This window comes from Sciurus vulgaris (assembly GCF_902686455.1).
Source record: "Sciurus vulgaris genome assembly, chromosome: 14".
Lineage (NCBI taxonomy): Eukaryota > Metazoa > Chordata > Mammalia > Rodentia > Sciuridae > Sciurus > Sciurus vulgaris.
The window spans coordinates 72,737,795-72,762,378 of NC_136475.1; the positions used below are offsets into that span (position 1 = coordinate 72,737,795).

The 24,584-nt window shown below is 41.6% G+C and overlaps 1 protein-coding gene and 1 pseudogene across 2 annotated transcripts in view; one reads left to right on the plus strand and one right to left on the minus strand.

Annotated features, from left to right (window-relative positions):
* Positions 1 to 24,584, minus strand: part of LTBP1 (latent transforming growth factor beta binding protein 1) — a 492,924-nt gene that overhangs the window by 446,503 nt on the left and 21,837 nt on the right. The gene's annotated exons all lie outside the window — the stretch shown is intronic.
* LOC306643593 (proteasome subunit alpha type-7-like) lies at positions 7,873 to 9,206 on the plus strand (annotated as a pseudogene). Its single transcript has 2 exons — positions 7,873 to 8,130; positions 8,241 to 9,206. The product of its transcript is annotated as a proteasome subunit alpha type-7-like (transcript).

Genomic DNA, 24,584 nt, shown 5'->3' on the forward strand with positions numbered 1-24,584 from the left:
ACAGGTGCTACATAAACAGGAGTCCTTCCAGGGTGAGGGTTTGTCAAAGACGTCCAGGAATGGACAATGTTCCTAAATGCAGACCACATAACTCCCAGCAGGCAGCACAGGGATAGGGACTTCAGTTATCAGTTTGCTAACCTCCAACCGATAGTTTAGCTTATAAAAACAGATAGAGTAGCTTATAAAAAGAATTTTAACATTCCTAGCTAACAATATCAGCTCTCAGATAAAAGGAGAAGCTGGTATTCTGGATATAATTTTAACCAATGAGAAAGAACTGGTTTTAGTATAGAAATTATAGGGACCTTGGGAGAATGTGACCAGGTCTTTTGGGAGTCCATAATAGCAAGGAAAGGCAGCATTACAAAAATTCCAAGGCAATGTAATAATGAACAATCCCAGTAAAAAGGAAAAGGATAAGTAAACTCATTAGCCAGTGTGACCACGCAGAAAACTTTCTCATGAACTCATGGTTTTCAAAGGACATGTTCACGATCTATAATGAAGGACCGATTTTTTTTTTTAAATGAAGGTTTTCTGGAAGGTTAAAGCCACAGCTAATGGAAAATCCAAGAAATGAGGAAGATTAAGAAGGTGATTTGTGGTAAGTTCAGTTAAAGAGAAAGAAGAGGGTACAAGAGGAGGAGGGTCAGAAGGGAGCGAAGGAGGGAGGGACAGAGGAGAGAACAAAAGAAGAAAAATGAGAGAAGCAAAGGAGAAGGAAGAGGTAGAAGAGCAGAATCGATCCAAGAAGAGGGTGTAATGTCAGCAGGTGAAAATGTCCAAAGTCCCCAACCCTCAAATTCCATCCTCTGGAGCAAGGACAACAGAATCTGCATTCTAAATGGGCAGCAGAGGAGACAATGAAAAGAAGATGGGGCCCACCATAAGCTAGGGGACAAGAAAAAAAATCTAAGCATAATAAATTATTCCGAGCCCCCAGTTCCAGACAAATTACAAAAGAAATTTGCAGATGTAATTTCAGAGTCACTGGCAGTTAAGTTTGAGAAATCACGGACAATGGGAAAGCTGCTCAGAACCTTGGGAAATGTTCTATTTTGCAATATGTTGGGGGGAAAAATAGACCTTGCAAATTACAGATCTAGAGGCCCAGTCCTCCTGGGCCCTGCAGGGCTTAGACACATCTGATTTTTTTATGAGGGTCGTTGTCAAACTGGAATCTTTCAAAAGAATGATTTCCAGGATGAGAGAGTTGGAAGTGTCCATACAAGGGGAGTCGTGAGGTGGGCACAGCACAGAAATGCAGTGCCCTGACGAGGGTGCCAAAGAACTGAAATACAACCTTGTATGCAAAGTTGTAGAGCCATCTTACGTTGCTTTAGAAAACAGTCAGAATAAAGAGTAGAAACTGTTAAGTAGGCAGATTTCCCCTTAATGTGAGGATCTGTTCATGCAGTCATTCAACAAACATGTGTTGAGCATTTGCTTTGTGACAAATCCTATTCTAAGCACTGAGGATACGTGATAGACACGGTTCCAACTGTCATGAGATTTATGATGTTACGGGGAAAACTACAAACAAGTAAACAAGTAACATAATTACAGATCATAGCAAGAGTTAGAAAGGAAAGAACAGGGGACCAACAGAGAATAACAGAAAGTGTCCATTTTTAAAATGGTGAGGGGAAACTTCTCTGAGGAGGTCACGTTTGAGTTGAGACTTATATGTCAACAGTGGTTGACTTACGTGAACCCTTTGGGGCAGAGAGAACAGCAAGAGCAAAGACCTGAGACTAGAAACAGCTTGATTTGTTCTAGGAACGGAAAGGAACCAGGACGATATATTTGATGAGGAAGAAAGAAGAATGTGAGATCATAAGGTGAACGAGAGAGACAGGAATCAGGGACTAAGATGTCACCATCATAAGGAACTTTGAATGTATTCTAAGAGATGTGGAAACCATGGTTTTGCACCAGAAAGTCATACGACCTGATGATACTTTGATGATCACTTCAGCTGCTCTGCAATCAATGGATTGGTGAGGGGACAGAGAGGAAGTACAGTATTTAGGAGGCTATTTTTAACTTTTTTTATTTGTTCTTTTTAGATATACATGACAGTAGAGTGTATTTTGACATATTATACACACATGGAGTGTGACTTATACGAATTAGGATTCCATTCTAGAGGTTGTACATGATGTGGAGTTTCACTGGTTGTGGATTCATATGTGACCATAGGAAAGTTATGGGAAAGTTCTTTCCTTTTCCATTCCCATCCCATCTCCCTTCCCTTCATTCCCCTTTGTCTTATCCAGTGAACTTCTATTCTTCACCCCGCCACCCCCACTGTGTGCTAGTATCCACATATTGGAGAGAATGCCCAGTCTTGGGTTTTCTGGGATTGGCTTATTTCACTTAGCATAATAGTCTTCAGATCCATCCATTACTGGCAAAAGTCATAAAGTCATTCCTTATTATGGCTGAGTAATACTCCATTATGTATATATACACACTTTCTTTATCCACTTATCTGTTGAAGAGCATGTAAGTTGGTTCCATAGCTTAGCTATTGTGAATTGAGGTGCTATAAACATGGATGTGGCTCATCACTGTCGTACATTGATTCTAAGTCCTTTGGGTATAGATTGAGGAGTGGGATAGCTGGGTCAAATGGTGGTTCTGTAAGAGGCTATCATTGTCTCTAAAGGAGAGACGGGGGTAGTGCCACCCAAGGGCCCAGATTTGATTTGGAGAGAAGTCCATTCAAAACGCTTTCGAGGGAACAGAGACATAATTGACTGATGGATTGACTATGAAGCTCAAGGATAGAAAGAAAAATGATTAGACTGATCCAAAAATGGACTTGGCTGAAAGGCACTGAATGGCTGCCTGAGGCTGCAAAGCAGAACCTGGGACGGAGCTGACTGGCCGGACTGGAAGGACTACAGCTGCATTTGATTCAGTGAGGATGACAGAGCTCCTAAAAGCATGTGTCAAGCACCTAGTCCATGCTGCAGGTCTACCAGAAACTCCAGAAGACAGGCTTTGGGTTGGTACAATTCTTAAACTGTAAGCAGGTGTAAACCCTGTCACAGGCACCAATAAATCCTTTCTATAGAAACTTCCTGTGCTCCCAGTGAAAACAACAGAAAAATTAACGTCACAAATATCCCTTGTTATCCATATATATTTACATAAAGTATATATACCTCTAGCCTATAAAATTGTAGATGTTTTCTTAGAGTTTAGAATGTAGGAAGCACCCATGCTGCCAAAGCACATAACACATGTTAATACCCGACAGACACAAATACCACAAATTTTACTAAAGTCAGCGTAATAACATTCCCATCTTGCTACATCATCAGGAAAAACTATCCTTTGGGGGAAAAATGGTTTTGAAATCTAATAACCTTAAGACTTTTTCATGTCAGAATGAATTCCAAAAATAAGCCCCCTCCATCCCTATTCTACTCCCAGTAATCTCGTCTTCCACCTATGGAAAAATTCCTACCTTCCAGGGTCATAAATACTGGGTACTAACAGCAGAATGCATAAGAACTTAACTGCAGCAAGAATTTTTTTTTGTTAGAATATATTGATTGAAAGACCACCAGATGCAAACCACAGATAACTCTTTCGATTACATCTGCTGTGCTGCCAGCCATTGTCTGCTGTGTCAGTCTCTGGTGACAATTAAACCAAATCACAAACAGCTTAAACTGAGGAACGCCACTCTAGCTATCAATAGCTAGGCCACACAAAATATCAATGTCCAAATTAAGTTGATGTGGAAACCTCATCCTAGGTCCTTTTCTCAACATTAAGTTCATATTACATTTAATTTTCCTTGTGAGAAAGTTGGGGGGAAAAAAGAAGAAGAGGAAAACACAAGTAGCAATGTTGGCTAACAGGTGTGATTTTGCATATTTCTTATTCAGGGCCGTAGACTGTGGTTTCAACTCCAAAGGGGTGTTTTGTCTGGCTGTCTGGCCCATAATGTGTGTTGTCCCACAAACAATTTGTCACACCTTAAGAACCGTATATTGGGGGGACAGAGATAGCACATACCATATGGTAAAATGTTCTGGTCATGTCAATTACAATCCTTGGCCACAGGTAATTTCTTAGACCAAATGTCATGAACTCATCAGAATTTTGTGCCCATTGAGTAATGGGCCATGGCTTTGGCCAGTCAATCTGCTTGAAGACGTGCTTGTTAAAAACCACAATACAAATGGCCAAAGAGCTTTCACACAGTAGCAACTTTTGGATAGTTCTTTGGAGAAAGCAATGTTTGAAAAAGAAAGATTTTACTACCAGATGCCGATTTTGGCAGTGATAACCCTAATGATGTTAGGATGGGTCTTAGAAATTTATCTACTTAAGATTTTTTCCCATTCAAAATTTATTCTATCCAGCTGTGCTGGTGAGACGTCTCCATAGAAAAGGGCACAATTTAAAGGCTGATGAAGTCAGCGACCAAAGGAAAGATTGCACACAATGCCCTGTCAATCAAGCAAGCTTTCCTACCACAAGCTCCACTCAGTGAAGAGTGGGCACTTGGGAAGTTTCTCTTTTTAAAACATCACATTACTGGTATTCTGCTCATTTTTACCCAGCAGAAAAAAAAAATAATTATGAGCGTCTGAGTTTATGTGAGAAACCCAGGCAAAAATCTGGGCCAGCCAATGTGGAGAAGCCACAGAGGATAGAGAAAAGACCAGGGGGAGATCAGAGAAGGGACCACAAAAGGAAAGTGAGAGATGTGGAGGCGCAAGTTGCAAAACTTTTTTAAAATAATCAAGAAGAGATTCAGAGAATGGTAACGGGGGAGGATGCAAGAAAAAAACAGCCTGGGCCCCTGGGGACTGCTCTTCCTGAGTCATAAAACCCATTGGTTTTCCCTTGTCTGGAATCACTGTCCACAGTGCTAGAAACAGTGTGTTCTTATTTTCATTGAAAAAAAAAAAAAATACACAGCCATGAAAACAATCTTAGGGCAGTTATGGTACAAAGGAGAGAAAATTTTCTTTGCAGCAAATTAATTAAGATATTAGGGAAATAGATGCTACAGGAAGGGGAGGCAGTACCCCAACAGACTTCTCCTGTTTTGAGTCCTGGCTGCCTGGACACCAGCTTTTGTCTTCCACAGAACTGGTGAAGAATATGCTTGCTTTAGAGTTCATTCAATTGAACAAATATGTATTGAGTATTTACTACAGCCTTCCTGCAGATTTAGAGAACTATGTGGCATAGGCAGATTTTCTAAGGCAGCGCCAGCACTTTGATCTTCTGGGGGCTCTGACATCTGTTCTTGTCATCTGTGCATTCGCTTGCTCTTAGCAAGGCTCCTAGCGAGGCCAGCCCCAGCAATCGGAGGCCCCCATGAGTTGTGTGCTGCATTCAAAGCTATCCCAGGAGATTTATGCTCACTGAGATAATAGCATCTCACTAATGCATGCCAAGAGGTGAACACCCCATTTGGATTATAAAATAGCCGACGTGCTGCTAAACAGAGAATGTTGTTTTAGAAATTGATTCTAAATTCTCCAGACTTCTGGCCCTTGTGTGCAGTACTATGGTCCAAATTATATGGCTCTTAGCCCCTACGTGGGACAGTAGCCACCTCCTCAAAGGTTCTCCCCAGCTAACAAAGGGGTGCCAGGGTAGTGGCATCTCATGGTACTCAGGAAAGGCCCAACCCTTCTTCTAACTTCAGTCCCAAGCCACTGTGAGGTACTGATGCCCACTTTGTGAGCTTTGCCCTGCAATGCCTGGCTTTCCTCCGAAGGGGCCTCTCCAGCCCTCAGAAGGCCAGATCAGAGAAGCTAGGCTAGCATGGTCCACAGGCACCCGGCACCCAGAAGCCACTTGCTCAACCCCAGGTCTCCAGGGTCTTTCATGCACACGGTTCCTGCAGCTTCTGTCCTAAGCTCTCTCATGGGGGCATGTGCTTTCCAGCTTTCCAGCCTGCCCGATTTATCCTCTTTCCTTACTCACAGGTCCCCATAAACCATCCATTTGGGGGACCTGCATTAAATAGGAGATTGGCTGCTGGTGGAAGCAATGCGGTCTGTATGGAGGAGAAGTCTGGGGGGTGGTAAAGGAGGCTGGCCACCCACTTAGGTCCCGTTCTGGGAAGTCATTTTCTCCGTGGAGCCTTCCCCTCTACAGCTCTGGCAGCACTGACGGCTCACTCTGGGCTAACGAATTCACGAAGGGTGTCTAGATGGGAAATGGATGTGGGAGAACACAGCTCTACATCTTAGTCACCCATGGCTGGCTGACTTGGAGTGGTCTCCTTCCCTCCCTAGGCCTTGTCAATGAATCAGGGTCTCACCGTAGGTTGCTTCAAGCTCTAAATAGTCTAAAAATGTGATGTTGTGATAGAAAATGGAGTCCATTATCTGTCTTTTGATGAGAAAGTTTTACACGTCAATGAAGAAATTATGATTCTCTAAATCAGAAAACTTTTTACAGTCTTTAAACTGTACATATACCCCCCCAAAAAAAGAAACAAAGAAAAATGAAAACATATGACCACAAAAATTTGTACATAAATTTGTATAAAGCATTCTTCATAAGAGTCAAAAAAAGTAGAAATAACCCAAACATCCATCCATGGATGAACTGGTAAACAAAATGTGGTCCATCTCTACAATGTAATAGTCTTTGGCAATACAAAGGAATGGAGTTCTGACACGTGCTGACCACATGGACAAACCTTACAAACAGTGAGCTAAGTGAAAAAAGCCAGACACACGGCGTATCATTCCATCTATATGAATATTCAGAATAGGCAACTCTATAACGTAGGTAAGGGTTGTGAATGGCTATAGGAAGCGGGTTGGGGAGCCACTGCTAATGCGAAGGAGTTTTCTTTTGTCTGCTATGGATATGCCACATTATGGGTTTTCATCAGTTGATGAACATTTGGAAATTTTCCACTTTGGGGTTATTATTATGCTGCTATGAACATTCATGCACATGGTGTGGTATGAATATGTCTTCAGTTCTCCTGGGTATATACCTAGGAGTAGAATTGCTGGGTCATACAGTAACTTCATGTTTAACTTTTTGAGAAACTGCCAAATTGTTTTCCAAAATGACTGCATCATCTTTTATTCCCATCAGAAATGTTCCATTTTCCTCATCCATGTCTGCACTTATTTTCTGTTTAAATAATTTTGATTTTAACATTAGTGGGTATGAAATGGTGTCCCTGTTTGTGTTTTTTTAAAAATATTTTCTTTTAGTTGTCAATGGACCTTTATTTTATTAATTGATTAATTAATTTATTTATCTATATGTGGTGCTGAGGATGGAACCCAAGGCATCACACATGCCAGGCAACCACTCTACCACTGAGCCTCAATCCCAGCCCTCTTGTTTGTCTTTTGATACATGGTCTCACTATGTTGCCCAGGTTGAGCTGGAACTCATGATCCTTCTGCTTCAGCCTTCAGAGTAGCCGGGATTATAGGCATTAATCTGGCTTTGATTTGCATTTCCTTGACAATTTATAATACAGAATATCTTTTCGTGTGCTTACTGACCATTCATATGTTGAAAAGTACCAATTCACAACCTTTAAATTGGGTTGTCTACTATTGAAATATAAGCATCTTTTACATATTTTGAATACTAGGCCTTTATCAGATATAGATAGGATTTATAAATATTTTTCCTGTTCTGTAGGGAGGAACATACTCTGTAGAGTTTTTTAATGAAGAAAACATTTAATTTTGATGAAGTCCAATTTACCTTTTTCTTTGGTTTTACAATTTCAATGTCGTATCTGAGAAAATGTTGCTACATCCAAAGTTCCAATGATTTACATCTGTATTTTCTTCTAAGAGTTTTATCTTTTAGGCTTTTACGTTTTTTATCTATCTTAAATTTTGCATATGGTGTGAGGTGGGGTTCCAGGTTCATTGGTTTGCATGAGGGCAAATGGTTGTACCAGCACCGTTTGGTTAAAAAAAAATTCTTGGGTAGTGTGTTAGGCTCCACCAGAATCTTAGTCCTATGCGATGGTACCTCTCTACGACCAGGCAATCATGGTTTTCTCCCCAAACGGACACCTTTTCCAAGTGGAATAGGCCCAGGAAGCAATGAAGAAGGATCCACTGTGGTGGAATTCGAGGCACCAATATAGTTGTGCTTGGAGGAAAACTTTGTTTTCCTTTTTTAAGATAGTTTCGGCTATTCTGAATTTAAAACATTTAATACTTTCCAATCATTTTGTGAAATTGTGTTTTTTCTCTGAGATGTCCCATAAAGAAGAATACAATGTGCTTCAAGATGAAAGAGGAAAATTCGTGCCCTTGATGATCACGACTGCTCGGCTTTTGCAGGATTGACTGCTGATGCTAGAGTAATAAACAGAGCCCGGGTGAAGTGTCAGAGCCATAAGCTACAGTCTACCCAGTCATTGTAGAATATATAACTCGCTTCATAGCAACTTTAAAGCAGAAATATACCCAGAGTAATGGACGAAGACCTTTTGGTATCTCTGCTTTAATCATAGGTTTTGATGATGATGGTATCCCAAGATTATATCAGACAGATCCCTCTGGCTTACCATGCATGGAAAGCAAATGCAATCGGCAGAAGTGCTAAAACTGTCTGAGAATTTCTAGAAAAGAATTACACAGAAGATGCTACAGCAAATGACAATGAAGCTATCAAATTAGCAATAAAAACTTTGCTAGAAGTTGTCCAGTCAGGTGGAAAAAACATTGAACTGGCTATCAGAAGAAGAAATCAACCTTTGAAGATGTCTAGTGCTAAAGAAATTGAGTTACAGGTAACTGAAATAGGAAAGGAAAAGGAAGAAGCCAAGAAGATAAAAATCAAAGAAGAATGCCTGATTCTTAGGATGAGCACTGGCAGCTTTTAATGTTGTGCTGTACCGCTTGGAATTACTTAATGAAGAATTAAAAGAAATAAATTAGTTTGCTGCATTACCTTTAGTACTCATCTGGGCTACTTTGAGAATGCCAAATGTGTGGCTGTGTTTAGTCTGTTACATAGATTGATGTGAAGGTTTTCTTTGAAAGCAGATTCCAGTAATTGTTGAAAGCAGTCGTAATTCCACATAAGCCTGACTATATACGATAACTTGTCTGATGTGTAGGTTTTCTTTAGATAAGCAGATTTAATTAAGAAAAAAATTCTAATTTTAAGAAATGACTGATTTGGGTGAAGTTTGACTGTTCACTCTCAGTTAAAGAGCTGGCTCTTCCACAATAAATTGAATAGAATACTGGAAAAAAAAAAAAAAAAAAAAACTCTTACCCCACTGAATGATCTTAGCATAATTCTCCTCAGAGGGACAGGTTTACTTCTGGAGCCTCAGTTCCGTTTCAGTGGTCCGTATGCCTATCCCATGCCACTAGGCTGTGCTGATGACTGTTGCTTTTTGAGATTGGGAAGTATGAACCTCCAACTTTGTTTTCCTTTTTTAAGATAGTTTCAGCTATTCTGAATTTAAAACATTTAGTACTCTCCAATCATTTTGTGAAATTGAGTTTTTTCTCCGAGATGTCCCATAAAGAAGAATACAATGTCATAAGACTTTTTTTGGTTGCTGGGAATGAAACCCAGGGCTTTGCATGTCCTTGGCATGCAATGCTGTGCCATTGAGCGATGTCCCCAGCCTATTGTAGACCTTTGCTTTGGTACTCACACTTCTCTGACTTGGCTGTACTACTTGATCTTGCAGTAAAACAAGCTCCCCGCCAACACCGCCTCTTTCCATGTCACATCCCTATCCCCACAGACCTGTGCAATATTCCTCTATTTGTAAAACCCAGAATCCATGTCCATATAAATATGCTAAAAGGCATCTATGTTCCCTTTCTGCCAATGTCATGCTTCCTGAGCAAATCCTGTGATGACTCTAAAAAAGGCCAGAATGCCTCAGAGCCTTGTATTTCTCATAAGTAACAAGTTTAGGCCTTTGGCCAATTATTTGCATTTGGGGTTAATGATTACAAGAATTTTAACTCTTTCTAAAGAACAAAGTGAAACAGCACGTGGCTGTAACAAGGTAAAGGCAAGAAGAAAATCAGGTGCAGAAAATTTTGAATCAGAGGTGATTTCCATTTCTGAAAATAAATTGGTTGTGTCTTTTTTTTTAAAAAAAAGTTGAAATCAAACAGAAATAAAGTAAACTATGTATCCTTCATAGATCAAATGTGTGGTCCTGGACCTTGAGAATAATCAGATGTAATTATGTGCTTTGCAGAATATGAAAAAAATATAGAAATGTGTGTGTCAGCCCTTTTTACTCCTAATAAATAATACGTTTCCCCAAAATAAATATAACAAGGGTTTTCAAGAACGTTACAGAAACACAAAAGGCCCCGTGAAGGATCTGCTACTAGGGGAGCACAGGAAGCCCAGAGCTGCTCTCTGAATGTTACAAGTTTAACAGGCTTATTGGGGGCCATACTCTTCAGCTTCACCTGGCTTTCTTAGAACGTGCCTGAAAGTCCTTACAACAGGAGCCACACAAGAGTCCAGCACAAGCCCAGGCAAGGCTGCTACTTCCACCGCGGCCTAAATCCTGCACTTGCTGACTACAGAGCTTCCCTGCCTGGAAGGAAGAAATGAAGTCCCAGGGGGTGGCACCTGTGTTGCTAGAGGCCCTGACTCTGGGCAGCTGTGGATCTTCTCTTCCTTTTATCCTCCATAACAGAAACAGCTCTCAAGACCTGCCGAGGGCTGGGGTGGTGGCTCAGTGGTACAGCGCTTGCCTAGCATGTGTGAGGCACTGGTTTCGAGTCTCAGCACCACATAAAAATAAAGTCAAAGGTCCGTTGACAACTAAATAAAGAAAAAATGCTGAGATGAAAATAACCCCAGCTGAGAAACCTTGGTTTAGATAGACTGAACGTGTGAATGCGCTCAGTCTGAGACAGAAAACCTTGTGAGGTTCCACACATCTTTAACACCATAGCCACTTTGCATGAGATAAAAAGTAGCACAGCTTTAATTCATAAATATGTTCTTTAAATACCAAGCCAAGTTCAAATAGAGACTAACATGAGATGGGGAATTTAATATTGTTACCTAATCCCTGGAAGTGAAACCAAATAGGCAAAACTAGGTTATGGTTGCAGCCTCAGTTGTAAGGTTAAGACTGATTTAGAGAATAAAAAGGTATATTTTTAGATTTTGTTTCATAAGATGTCCAACAAGATGGCAAACGCTGGGATCGGACTTGATGACAGATAATGCTGGCCATGAGGAAACGGCAGGTGGTGTGATACTAAACACGTTGTGGGTGTGTCTCAATATGAAAATATTCTGGAATACCAAAGAGAGGTCAATAGGGGTACTGACCACATATTATTTCATTGTAGCTGTGGAAGTCCTAGATTTACTTCTCCATGTTCCTTTAAACTTTTCTGCCTGTTTTTTTTTTTTTTTTTTTTAAGGACCCCCTTTCTTCCTCCCAGCTTTAATCATCTTTGATGCCTCCTTGAAGCACCAGAGTGGGTCTCCCTCAGAGAAGGCAGCCCCTCCATCCTTCACTCTTCTGCCCTGCTTGGCTTCAACCTGAGCTTCACGCATGAAATCCTTCCTCAGGAGTTGGCCTTTTTCCTCCTTTTGAAAATCACACTCCTGGAGGAAAGGTCAGAGGAGCATGACCCCGTCACAAACAGTCTGCTTGGGAGTGACCTTCAAATGTGAATGTCAATCACTAGAGGGTCCAAAAAAGCACATCATTCTTCATCCCCACAGGGGACCACCAGCCTGAAACGAGCTGAACATAAACCAAGAGAGTCCTAACAACCACTGTGGATTTGCTGTTACCCAGAGAAGATTCTAGAACCTTCTTCCAACTACTGACATATGGTGATAGAGCTTATGAGGTTTAGAAACTGTTCTGTTAAAACAGAAGGATTTTAAGGTTAACAATGCAAACTATGGTTGTGGTATTTTAAGGTTAAAAGTTTTTCAAAAAACACAAGGAAGGTCCACAGCTATATAGTTCTATACCATAGTCACTAACCACATTTGGTTGTCGTCACTTGGAAATGTGGCCAGTGTGAATGAGGAATTGAATTTAAAATTTTATTTAATATCAACTTAAATTTAAATTAACAATGGGAACGGTATGAATTATTTTTCTGTTAGATACACTTTACTGTTGTAGAAGGACTGCGCTTGACTTTTGTTTCACATGAGACATCAGCATTATAGTGCACATGTTGGCACATGCAGTACTTCCAGCATTCACTAATAATTTTTAAAATATTGAATACATGTGGAAATGACAATATTTTGTACATAGTGTTCTAAGTAAAACATATTATTTAAACTAATTTCACTTTTTTAAACTATCTTCATGCACCTACCAGAAAATTTTAATTTCAATGTGGCATGTGTTGTAATTCTTTTGGATGGTGCCTGTCTGTGGGACAACAAAGGTCTTCAACTGGAGGAACAGCAAATCTGTGGTGGCCAGCTGAGAGACTGGACTCAAGAGTTACAGACACCCTTATGTCTTTCATTTTTATCAAAGGGCTTCATTACCCAGGATAATGGAAAATGTTTGAAGTTTGAATTTCTAAATTGTATAATGATAAAGTTTAAAATATGATTTTCACATATTGTCACCTGGCCTCTGCCCCTAAAATAAATTCTTAACCTAAGAAATAGAAAGCTTTTTGCAACACAGCGGGTGAGGGCAGGATTGTCTGGCCTACAGTTCCAGACTCTTGGGATGACTCTAAATTACTTCACAAGGTCCATAAATCCAGTTGGCCAAGCATGGTCTACAGGCTAAATAAATAACCTCCAGCTTATACTCAGACTACAGCTTTTCAAAAGTGTAGCTACCACCATGATTAGTGAATAAAAGTTTAACATGTTACTGAATTGAAGATAGTTAAAGGGTTATGATACGTTTGCTCAGTCAAAAGAATCTAAGAGTTACACTTCACTTGGTGAAGTGATGGGTCTCAGCTCGCTGGTGCCTTTGCATAACTCAGATGATACCAGGGATTTCAGCCCTGAACCATCCCCCCAGGGCCTCACCTGCACCACTATATGCTGCAGCCCTGATGTAGTGTGATACTCAAAAAGTTCTTCATATTTGAACAGGCGCAACCATATCCTACAGAATAACCAGTGACTCTCAATCGGACATGGATGTTCCACTCCAGGAATGCTGCCCTTACCATTGTCCTGGGCAGGAGTTCATGCTTTTGAGCTGGAGGCTGCTGAGGTAGATGCCTGTGGTCTTGGCCAGGTCTCAAGAGCAAGGGTAGGCCCATTATCCGCATTCATGTCCATCCCCATGGAACTGGAAATAGCAGCCTATGTCCCACTGCCCAAAAGATTCCAGAAGGTGTGAAGTAAAGTTGGAAGTAAGTTAGAATCAGAGGTTTCTGCCTGCAACCTAGGAATTCCCAGTGGAGTGAAAAAATATGCTATTTCTTTGAAAGGTGTTAGAATTTATTTAAATTGAATATAGTTTCTCAATCTCAACACTCCTAACATTTTGAGCTAGATAATTCTTTGTTATAGGGGACTCTCCTGTATGTTATAGACAATCAGTAGAATCTCTGATCTCTACTTGATATCAGTATCACTCCACTCTGGTTGGGACAAAAATGTCTCCAGACATTTCCAAATGCTCTCTAGAGGGTAAAATTACTCCAGTTGAGAACCACTGACTTAGAACATCTAACATCACTTGAGGCTTCAGCTTATTTTCATAATTTCCATATACTAACAGCAAGTGCATGAACTTCTCACCCTGAGGAAATTTCTGGAACTCCTTACACTTCATTTTGTGAATGCCTAAAGCAGCTCCTCAATCTCTCTTGGCTACCGCCTGGTAGAGAACTGAGTAGAGTAAGCCAAACACTTACTCCAGACTCCAGCATATGGGTCAGGGACATTTGTGCCTTGGCATCCCCTTCTTGTCCCTGGAATTCTCCTCAGGTCTCCCCAGGCTGCACTATTCTCAGGTCCATTCCAAAGACACTTTAGGCTCATGCAGTGGAGAAGCCAGCCTTCCTTCCATGCCATAGTCAGGTTGAAACCCAGATGCCTGCAGTCCCAGTCTCCCCACTTGCAAAAAGCATAGCTTACCATAGGTCAACCAGATAGAGTCACGTGCCATGGTGTGGTGACAAGGACAGCAGGGTAGGGAACAGTTTCAAATGTGAACTCTGCCAGTAAGTTGCAATGGGACCTTTTTCTAAGTCACAGCTTTCTCAGCTTCCAATTTTCTAATGAAACTAATACTACTGGTAATACTGAGGGATATTGTGGAGGCAAAATGAGGCATTAGATTCAGAAACATATTCAATGGTTAGGTGCTGAAAATATTCAAGATACTTTTGTTACCAATTTATTGCATGACTCATATTTGAAAGCTTCTATTCACTCACTGGGTTGATTTTTTTTTTATTTAGCTTTTAATTTTTTACAGACTGCATTTTGATTCATTGTACACAAATGGAGTACATCATTTCCTTTCTATGGTTGTACACAATGTAGATTCATACCATTCGTGTAATCATACAAGTTACATAGGGTAATGATGTCTGTCTCATTCCACCATTTTTCATACTCCCCTCCCTCTCATTTTCTTCTACATTTTCTAAAGTTCCCCCATTCTTCTATCATTCCCCACCCCCACCCCTATTATATATCATCCTCCACTTATCAGGGAAAACATTCGGCCTTTGGTTTTTTGGGCTTGGCTTATTTCACTTAGCATGATACAACAAAAATACAAAGAACCCAATCAATAAATGGGCCAAGGACCTGGACAGACACTTTTCAGAAGGAGACACACAGGCAACTAATAAATATATGAAAAAGTGTTCAACATCTCTAGTAATTAGAGAAATGCAAATTAAAACAACTCTAAGATTTCATCTTACTCCAATTAGAATGGCTACTATCAAGAACACAAACAATAATAGATGTTGGCGTGGATGTGGGTTGATTATTAAGTGCTCGCTTAAGGCAGTTGGTGTTGGTGGAGAGCCAAAGGGGCATGGGGTCCAGAGAAGCAAGAGACATGTTCCCTTCCTCAGAAGGGTTCCTTTGTCACCAAAGAAGAGAAGCACAAATAGCAATGCCTCCAGTGGAAGGTATTTAACACCCAAAGAAACAGATATGGCACTTGTTTAGGAAGGGCTGCTTCTCTCCACGGAGAGCACTGTTAGGCATAACCAGCGAACACTAACCTTGGGTGCAGGTAGCAGAGGTGGGCCTTTGGGGTAGGACGCTCTCTTCTTGACAGTTATCATTCTGATGTAAAACAGATCCGAAGTTAGACTAGTGAAGCAAGTCGGGTTGGCAGTTGTTTGAACAGCACTGCGGTTGAAAGGTCTGATTCAGAAACAACAACAACAACAAAAACCGCCCATCTGTCAAGAAGAGAAGAAAGCAAGCAGCAGCGAGCCCATGACGGACGCTCAGACCCTACCCGGTCTCTTTCAGCGGGACTTTTCCAGTCTGGGCTTAAACATACACCTGCGTAAATAGAAAAACAGAATGAATGAGTTCAAGGGCTCGGAGTTGACAGGAGCAAAGAAAGGCCATCTGGACAAAGCATGGCAGCTGTGTTCACATGGCCCGAGCCCCCCTGCACCCCAGGAAAGGACAGCCTCTCTCCCACTGCTGGCCACTCGTGGGGCCTCCCCAGCACCCACAGGCTTTGTGGCAATCCCAGGCTTCCCTGAAGAACAATGAAATGAGAAGTGGGGAAGACTCCCTCCACCACCGCCAACCCCCCATGACTCCAGCAGGCACGTCCCAGTAATTCACACACCGGGCTTCGCACCACTTCCCAGCATCTGACAGTTTGCTCCAGGCCCTGACATAGGGATCGGGAACACGTGTGCCCTAAACTTCTCCCCTAGATTTCCTTTGCTCAGTTTCAACTTTTGATTCAAATCTAGTCTCCAAAACCCACCCTAAACCATGCTCCAAGTGTGCTGGGGACTGTTTATGGGCCCTGCCCCATCCTTTGATTGTCAGTAGGTCTGTGAACAAGGACCGATACATCATAAATGTCAGTCGTGGGAATAATGCCTAACGTGTGTTTCTTTCAGAATTTCTTCACAATTATTTCGAGGAACACCCTTTGGGTCTATTGTATTAGCTGGGACCCAACTTCCCATGTGGCTTTCAAAGCATGCCCTTTTGGTCTATGATATTCCCTTCCTCATCCTCACTTATATGGCCTATTCCATGATACCTGGCCTCTAGAATAGTGTATAGAAAACTAACCATGGATGTGCACGGTACTGCATGCCTGGGCTCCTGCTGCCCTATTATGGATCCAGGAAAACCCATTGTCTTAGTCTATTTGTGATAACAGAATACCCAAGATGGGGTGATTTATAAAGAGCAAAACCCTATTGGGTCTCATAGGTCTATAGTCTGGAAAGTCTGAGATGGAGAGACTGGCCTCTGCTGAGGGTATTTTGCTTCCTCATCTCATGGTGGAGGTAGAAGGGTGAGAGAGAGAGAGAAAGAGAGAGAGAGAGAGAGAGAGAGAGAGAGAGAGAGAGAGAGAGAGAGAGAGAACAAGAGGCGACCAGCCAAATTTGTCCTTTGATAGTGAACCTGCACCCAACAATGGCATGCATCCATTCGCTTCACCCACATGGTCCAACAACCTCCTGTCACTGGGCCTCACCTCCCTAAGCTGTTGCTCTGTCATTCCGTTTCCAACACCTGCCTGTTGGGGGCACATTCGAGCCATAGCATTCACTATCAGGCAATGGAGAAAAATAGGGTAAAAAAAAAAAACAAGCATGATCAGTGCAGAAAATCCTTCTGTGTTAATTATAGTGTAGCACAGTATCACTAAAAACAAAATCAACACACATGTGAAACCTTACATTTTACATTTAAGCAGCTCAGGATTCTAGGTTTGCTGTCACTAGAAAAAGAAATTGGGAGTGTCCCACAAGCAAAGACCCTACTCTAGGCTCACTCCTAACATTTGCAAGGCCAGAGCAAGAATAAAAATGGAGGCCAACTTAGCACAGGTCTAGAATGTTCAAAAACATAAAAGTCAAGTTAACCAAATATTAGATAAAATGTTCTCTCTCCTACTTGGATCAACAGACCTTCACAATGACCCCCAAACCATGTTTAGATTTAGAATTTGGGGACTTCTGGATGTCTTGGTAGGAAACAGATAATATGTGGACATCTATCCACAACCACTGGGCCCTGGCTAGTCCCTCTTCTCTTCCGACCTTTCTACCAAGCACTGTGAGGGTACGCTCAAGCCATCATCCTATACTCCATACTCACCGCATATAGAGACCTGCCCCTCAGCTATACTCAGACCCAGGGCAGCTTTATCTGCTTTCGCACAGGCAGACCAAAGCTATAGCTCAGCTGGTAGAGTGCTTGCCTCGCATGCAGCAGATCTGGGTTTGATCCCCAGCACCACAAAAAAAAAAAAAAAAAAAAAAGAGCCCACTCCTCCGTGGACCCCTACATCTGTAAAACATAATTAAAATGTTGCCTCAGAAAGAACTGGACACTCGCTCTCACTTTCTATACTTAGCTCATCATAAACAGACCATACTTTGTGAACCAGGACTAGAAGATGAAACATGGGTGAATTAATGTTCTGATGCAACTCAAGTCACCACAAATCCAGTGGCTTACAGCAACATATATTCTTTGTGTCATGGTTTCCAAGGTCAAGAATCCACACATGGCTTATTTGGATCATCTGCTCACCAGACTCCATGCAGGGTCCTCACCAGACTACAAGGTGTCAGCCAGGGCTGCAGTCTCTGAGGTTCAGGATCCTCTTCCAAGTTCATTGATTGTTGGCAGAATCCATTACTTACTTCCTCAAGGCCAGCAGGAGCATCTTTACTATTTTTTTTTAACTTTTAAAAAATTTTTTTCAGTTGTCCATGGATCTTTATTTTATTTATTTATATGCAGTACTGAGAATCAAACCCCATCCTCACACATGCTAGACAGGTGCTCTGTTACGGAGTTACAACTCCAGCCCAAGAGCATCTTTCTCTTCAGGAAGGGATCAGTCTTCCTTTAAGGTATTTCACCTGATTAAGTTAGATCCATCCAGGAAAATCTGTTTTATTAACTTATAGTCAATTGATTAGGAGTTGTAATAACACATGAAAAATCCCTTTGTTATGTTATTTCATAACCTAGGCTTGGAAGCGACATCCACTGTATTCATGAGTCTTACCCATACTTAAGAAGATGCAGAACAAGATGCAGGAGCTGGGGAGGATACCATCTTAGAATTTCTCCTACTACAATGGGCTTAAGTTGGGCACATCCCTTTGGCCCTATGGATTACTATCCTCATGGAGAGAAAAAGGCTAAAATATGGCCCTTTAAAACTTCAGGCAAAGGGTAGGGCCCCTCACAACCCAGTCTGAAAGAGATACTACAGCTCACACAATGGCTCAGGATTAGAACCGCATCAACATCCCATTCACCTAGCCAGGATTCCAATGCCAAAAGCAGCTCCTTCCAAAGACATGGCTGCTTTCCTTCCAATACTTTTGCCTTTCCCTAACCACAGAAGTCACTTATGAATTGGCAGGATTTTCACCTGTGTATTAAATCTGTATTTCAAAATTCTGGAGCCACCAACAGTTGGTGGCTTGTAGATTGATGTATTATTGGTAAGCATTACAAAGCTCTGATTCCCTCTCTATTAGGGCTTAGAGGCTGCTAGTTCCTCTGGGTGATCTTGTTTTCATCACTGAAGTTCTTAGAGATTACTCCAGGATCCACTTATGATCTACATTCAGACCCAAGGCATGGTAACAATGCTATGTAATCATGAGTTTCTAATGCAAAATAACTATTTATTAAAAAATATAAAAGAAAGCAACATATTCAAGTGAGTTTTGCCATTCAACATAGCACCCTTGGGAGACCATAGTCTTATATTAATGAGGCTGCCATTGCACAGATAATTTTTGGAATTCTTCTGTGGTCCATTTTACACTTAGTTGCCATGTTTCTTTGGGCTCCTCTTGGCCATGACAGCTTCTCAGAATCTCCTTGTTTTTGATGACCTTGATGGTTTTGAGGAATATTCGCCGGTGATTTTATAGAATGTTCTTCAATTTGTGTTTGTTGGTTGTGTTTCTCCTGGTTGGACTGGGTCTATGGGGTTTTGGAAGGAAGGTCATGGAGAAGTGCCATTCTCGTGGCATCCCATGAGGGGTACACACCGTCCCGATGGCTCATCACTGGCTTCTCAGTGTTGATGCTACACGGTAATCTGGCTGAGAAAGTGCCTGCCAGGCTTCTCACTGTAATGCTGCTCTCTTCCCCTTCTTCCCACCCTGGGCTTGGGAAGGAAGTCATTACACGCCGCCCACACTTAGAGTCGGGAGGAGTTCCATTCCACCTCTGTGAGGAACACCTCTGCAAAAATCATTTGGAATTCTTCTGCAGGGAGATTTGTCTTCTTTTCTCTCATTTGTTTATTGATTCAATCATTTATTTATATTTGTATAGACATGTTTATTTTATATCTTGTTTTAATTTAGTACTACTTTATTTATTGCTCAAATTGTTCCAGCTTTGACCACGGGGAGTCTTTTGGCCTGACCTCTGTATTCTTTTGACAAATTCCCATCTTTTGTTTACGTGCTGTTTTGATTTCTAGCACTACAGGCTCCTCTCGTTTGTTATCTGCCTGACCCTAGAACCCGCCATTTCTCCAAGGAGCTCTGGTTCCTCAAATAGAGAATGGCATTAAAAACCAAGATCTGGGTGCTGGGTGAGCGCCTTGCTTCTGGGGTACTGTTGCTTCTAGCCCCTCTCAGTTGACAGAGCAAGGAAATGTGTGTGGTACACTACCCATGTCTTTACACACACCCTCAAATACTTCTGCATGTAGGCATCTGTGGGCGTGCTAAGCTGGACATGAGAGTCTCCAACCAAACCCAGAACCACCCAGATCATTCTCTCCTTAAGAGCACTTCTTTGAAAGTGTTATTTCCTCTCCTGGCCATTTCCTCCCTTGTTCCCCTAAACCATCCCACTTAGAAATGTTCCACCTCAGTCTTTATAAGAACTGCATTCCTGAGTGAACATTGTACTTTTGCTCAATGAAGCCCCCTTCCAGCCATGAAGTCTTTGTCTAAATGCTTGAAATGTGGATGATCTGCAATTGGGGATCATCAGAAACAGCTGTGCTGACTTCTGGCTCTACCATTTGCCTATGAAGTGAGTCTTAGCAAGCACACTTAGTTGCTTCATGCTTCAGCTTCTCTTCTATAAAAGGGGCACAATATTTGGCCTCCTCTCTCACTAGCTTATTGTGGGAATCAAATATATTATGGGAATAAAAATAACTTTGTCAAATAAAAAGCCCTGAAATAGATAAAAATTATAGTGACCTTTGACCCAAGCTCCTAACTCTTTTACCTGACATTGTGAGAATGGAAGCAACACTATTTAATCCTCAAAATGGTAAGTAGAGCTTTCGGGGTCCCCATTTCACAAATGAGGAAACTGAGAAGTTAAGAGTGTAGTAAGTGGTTGTAGTGATAAGGAAGAGCACTTCCTGGGGGCTCACCACGGACCTGACACTAACCTGACACTATTCTAAGCACTTTAGAACTATTAATTCACTTAACTCTCACAACCACCTGAGGAAGCGGTGTCTATGACAGGAAGGGTTCCACGGGCAGTAAGCAGCAGAGCTAGTGCCGGATCGTCACTCATCGGGTAACGCTGGGGCCAAGCAGACTGACGGACACCATTGTGAATAAATGTGACGCTTGGGGCTGTTGCAAGATGAAGCCAAAACGGAGAAGAACCCAAAAACCACAGACAAGGGGGCCCACCCGGTGGACCCTGAGTGGAGCAGGCTCCCCGAGGGTTTATTACGCCAGACAACAGGTCACCTGAGGCTCAAGCTGTCCTTAGCCACGTCTGTGGTTACTTGCAGCTCAAAGCATCCTCCCTGATACAGCAGCCCAAAGGCCTCTTTGTCATTAAGGACATCTATGCCTGGGAATCAGCTCTAAACCACACCACTTCCCAGAGGTATACTAGCCAAGAAATTCCTTCACAAACCAATGAAATCCTCGGTCTTTGTGGTCAGATGCCCTCTGTCTGCCCTCTTCCTTTCCTTAGCTTTATCCCCTCAGACAACTGCTCCATTGGTACACTGGTACATTGAAATGGATCTAGCATTTCCAAAAGAATTCAGTAACGCTATATGATGCTGACTGGCGCACTTGAAGGGAAACAGTGCTTTGAGCTAAAGCTGTTTCCCGGTGTTATTGAATAACACAAATAGGGCCCACTTAGCCACCTCCCCCACTGCAGTTATTCATCGTCCGGCGGCATTGGTGAGTGCCAAAGTGCTTCTGGGGCCTCCTGAGCGCTTCTTTCCCTTCCATTCCTTTCCCTGATCACACTCAAAAGAGCTAAAAACAAACAAGGCATGTTAATTACTAAGGGATATTCATTATTTTGTTCAAAGCCTCAAAGCTCTAAAGAATCAGAACAATTTATATTCTGAATTCACTCACTATAGTTTCTGAACCAGACAGCATGGGGACAAGCTTGAGGCCTTGCTTAAAATGTTCTTTCCCTGGGAGCTGTAGAGCCCCCGGAGCAATGTTATGAGACCCTGCTGGGGACTGTAAGCAAGAATCAAGTTTTTTTCTCTTTTCAAAAGATGTGCAGATACAACTGCTTGGGATCAGGGAACCCTGTTAACTCCCAAAAAGTACAGAGAACAAAACCATATAGTATAGACACAATGATTTAATAAATGCTAACATTTTGCCAAACTTGCCCCATATGATATCTCTATTTGACTCATAAAATAAATTGTTAAGTTTGACCAACAGTCCCATCTTCGTTTTTTTCTCTAGGGGTCATTTATAACTAAACCTTTCAATTCTGTGCCTTTTGCAACTGTGCAAGAGTTGGGACCAAGGAAAGACCCTGAGTTCACTAAATGGGACTTCAATAAGACTTCACTGCTACCTGCAGCTGGGTTGTGCTGGTGAGAGAGTCTGTGTGGGTTCCTTTGGGACATTTAGGAGAGAAACATTCTGTAAACATCAAAGTGACCGGATTGGAATGTCACACACTTCAGGTCTGTGTTTTGTCGATTTTCTTTAATCATGCATATTCTAAGATTTTGATCTACAAGGATCTTTACTTTACATAATATCATATGTAATTTGAACTGAAGAAGTTGAGAAACTAAACTCCTCTCCATTCCCATATTTAATGAACCTACCCAGTCCTATCTAGTCATTGCGGGGCTTGAACAATTTTTTTCAAAATATGAATATCATAGTTTTTCATAGTTCCCATGTCAGTCACATAATCCCTGCTGAAATTTCTCTTTAGAGCATCTATAGATTTTTGTAATTTTTCCTGGGTTTATAACCATCCTAGAATAAAAGCAAAGTTTAGAAAAGGGTAAAGCACAATTTGTGGACAGATACAGCCAAACCTGACAAAAGCTAATGTCAGGACTAGTCTACATTCCTCAGCAGGAAGAAAACAAACAATTGCTTGATCATAGCAAAATCATATACTTTTTCCCTGATAATGTTTAAGTATAGTATCTTGGAGAAATTTGAAAAATTAAGTTCTGGAAATAAAGAAGAATGGTTATACAACATTGTAAAGATACTTGATGAAATGGAATTGTATACTTAGAAATGGATAAAATGATAAGTTTCATGTTATGAACCATTCACTGCAATAAAAAGTTTTAAATTAGAAATAAAAAATATTTAAAGAATAGTTGAATAATAGGTCAAATGAAAAATTTAAAAACCAACCTTTCATCATGACTTTTGGGCCAAGAGAAAGCACATGCAGAGTGGACAAGATCAAGTTTACAAGAACCACATTTAGTTCTATTTCTCAAACATTCTGTGGATGGAGGCCCACTCATGCTTTTCTGCTTTCTCAACCAGAGAAAGAGCAGGATATCTGATGATTAAAACTATAAGCGATTCCAAATTTAAAATATGGTTTTACTCTGCTTCTGGACAGTGCCCTTTCTGCTGTCTGTTCCTATCTAGACATCTCCAGTCACAGTCCTCTAGTCACACAAGACACATGGCACTAAGGGACAGTCAGGAAGGTGATTTTAGTCTGCATTAGGTCACACTTGTTGACTTTGACATTCTTTTCCTACTGCCACATTGTATAGCTGGGGTTCCTGTGGGAAAGCCCTGACAAGACCGTTCATAAGTTTTGTTAAATATTTAGCATCTGTTTCCCAAATTCACCAGTAAAGGACGCAAGAAAGCTAATACGGTGATCCAGTTGATTTTATTGTGGGGACCTGTCACCTGGAAAATGTGCCCCAGAAAAGCCTACAACCGAATAGAAACACAAGCCATTAGAATTCCTCCCTGACATGCCTTAGTTTACAACCAGCCAGTATATGATGAAAGTTTATGCTCCTTTTTCACATAAGTTATTTTTCCAACTAAAAATTGTTCCCAGCTGTTCTGACCCAGATGTGTTGGCAGCCCATGCTGGGAGGGCCATTTTACAGGTGATGAAGCCCTCAGACAATAAAGTTTACACAACTTGTATACGTCTGGTTGCCAGTACAACTTTGGATATCTAACATCCCTCCCCGCTCCCCCCAAAGAAAGTGTTTTCCTGAAACTTCACTTGGGGCACAATTAAAAGGGGACCTTGGTACTGTAGGCCCAGACTTAAATGTAGGCCCTGGACTTACAAAGCAAGAGCAAGATAAATTACTCCTTTACCCCTCACCCATAAGAATTCAGCCTGCTCTAACTTAAAATGGCTCCAGACCAGTAAGAAAATGATCTGAATTTGTCCCTGAGTTTTGGCTTCCAGGAGAGATGAGTTGGGATATCTGAATGAGTCCATTGGGTTGCCTTTTATCTGTTTCTTCTCCACTTGTTTCTATGGGTGCATCACGGTTGTACGTAGTGCTGGGATTTGTTGTTACACGTTAGTACATGCACATGATATAACAGTATAATTTGGGCAGATCATCTTTTAGCTTTACATGGTCACATTCTGGATGGCACCAACTTCATTCTTTCCTTTACATTTAAATACAGGGTCATTTTATTATGTCAAAGTTGTTCATAAAATCAGTACAATAGTAAGTTTCACCAGGAAGGCCTAGAGAGCCAAAGCAATGGATAGTAACGGGAGTAACTGTACATCCAGGTGTCTCAGGACAGTCCCAGGAAGTTAGCACAGATATTTTATTAAAAAAAAAAAAATTCTTAGTAACTAGACTAGGGCTTGTTGATCTCTGCTTGACTTTCTCAGCCTTTACCAGTCTTGACTAGTGATGAGGCTCACATTCAGTAAACTGAGTTCTCACTTTAACTCCTGGTGGAAGCTAATAACAGGTGACCAGCAGCACCACTGCCTATTTCCCCAAGCACCCTCTGAGATGGCACAACGGACACTGGCATGATAAGCGCACTGTGCCTGACCCTGAGTTCCTAGGAACACAGTGGTAGAGGGAGATGGATTCACCCGCTGCCTGCCGCCTCTCACTGGTCCCTGGTAGCCTGGGAGGCCCATGAAGCTGCCTGGCCACACATCAGCAGGATCAATGG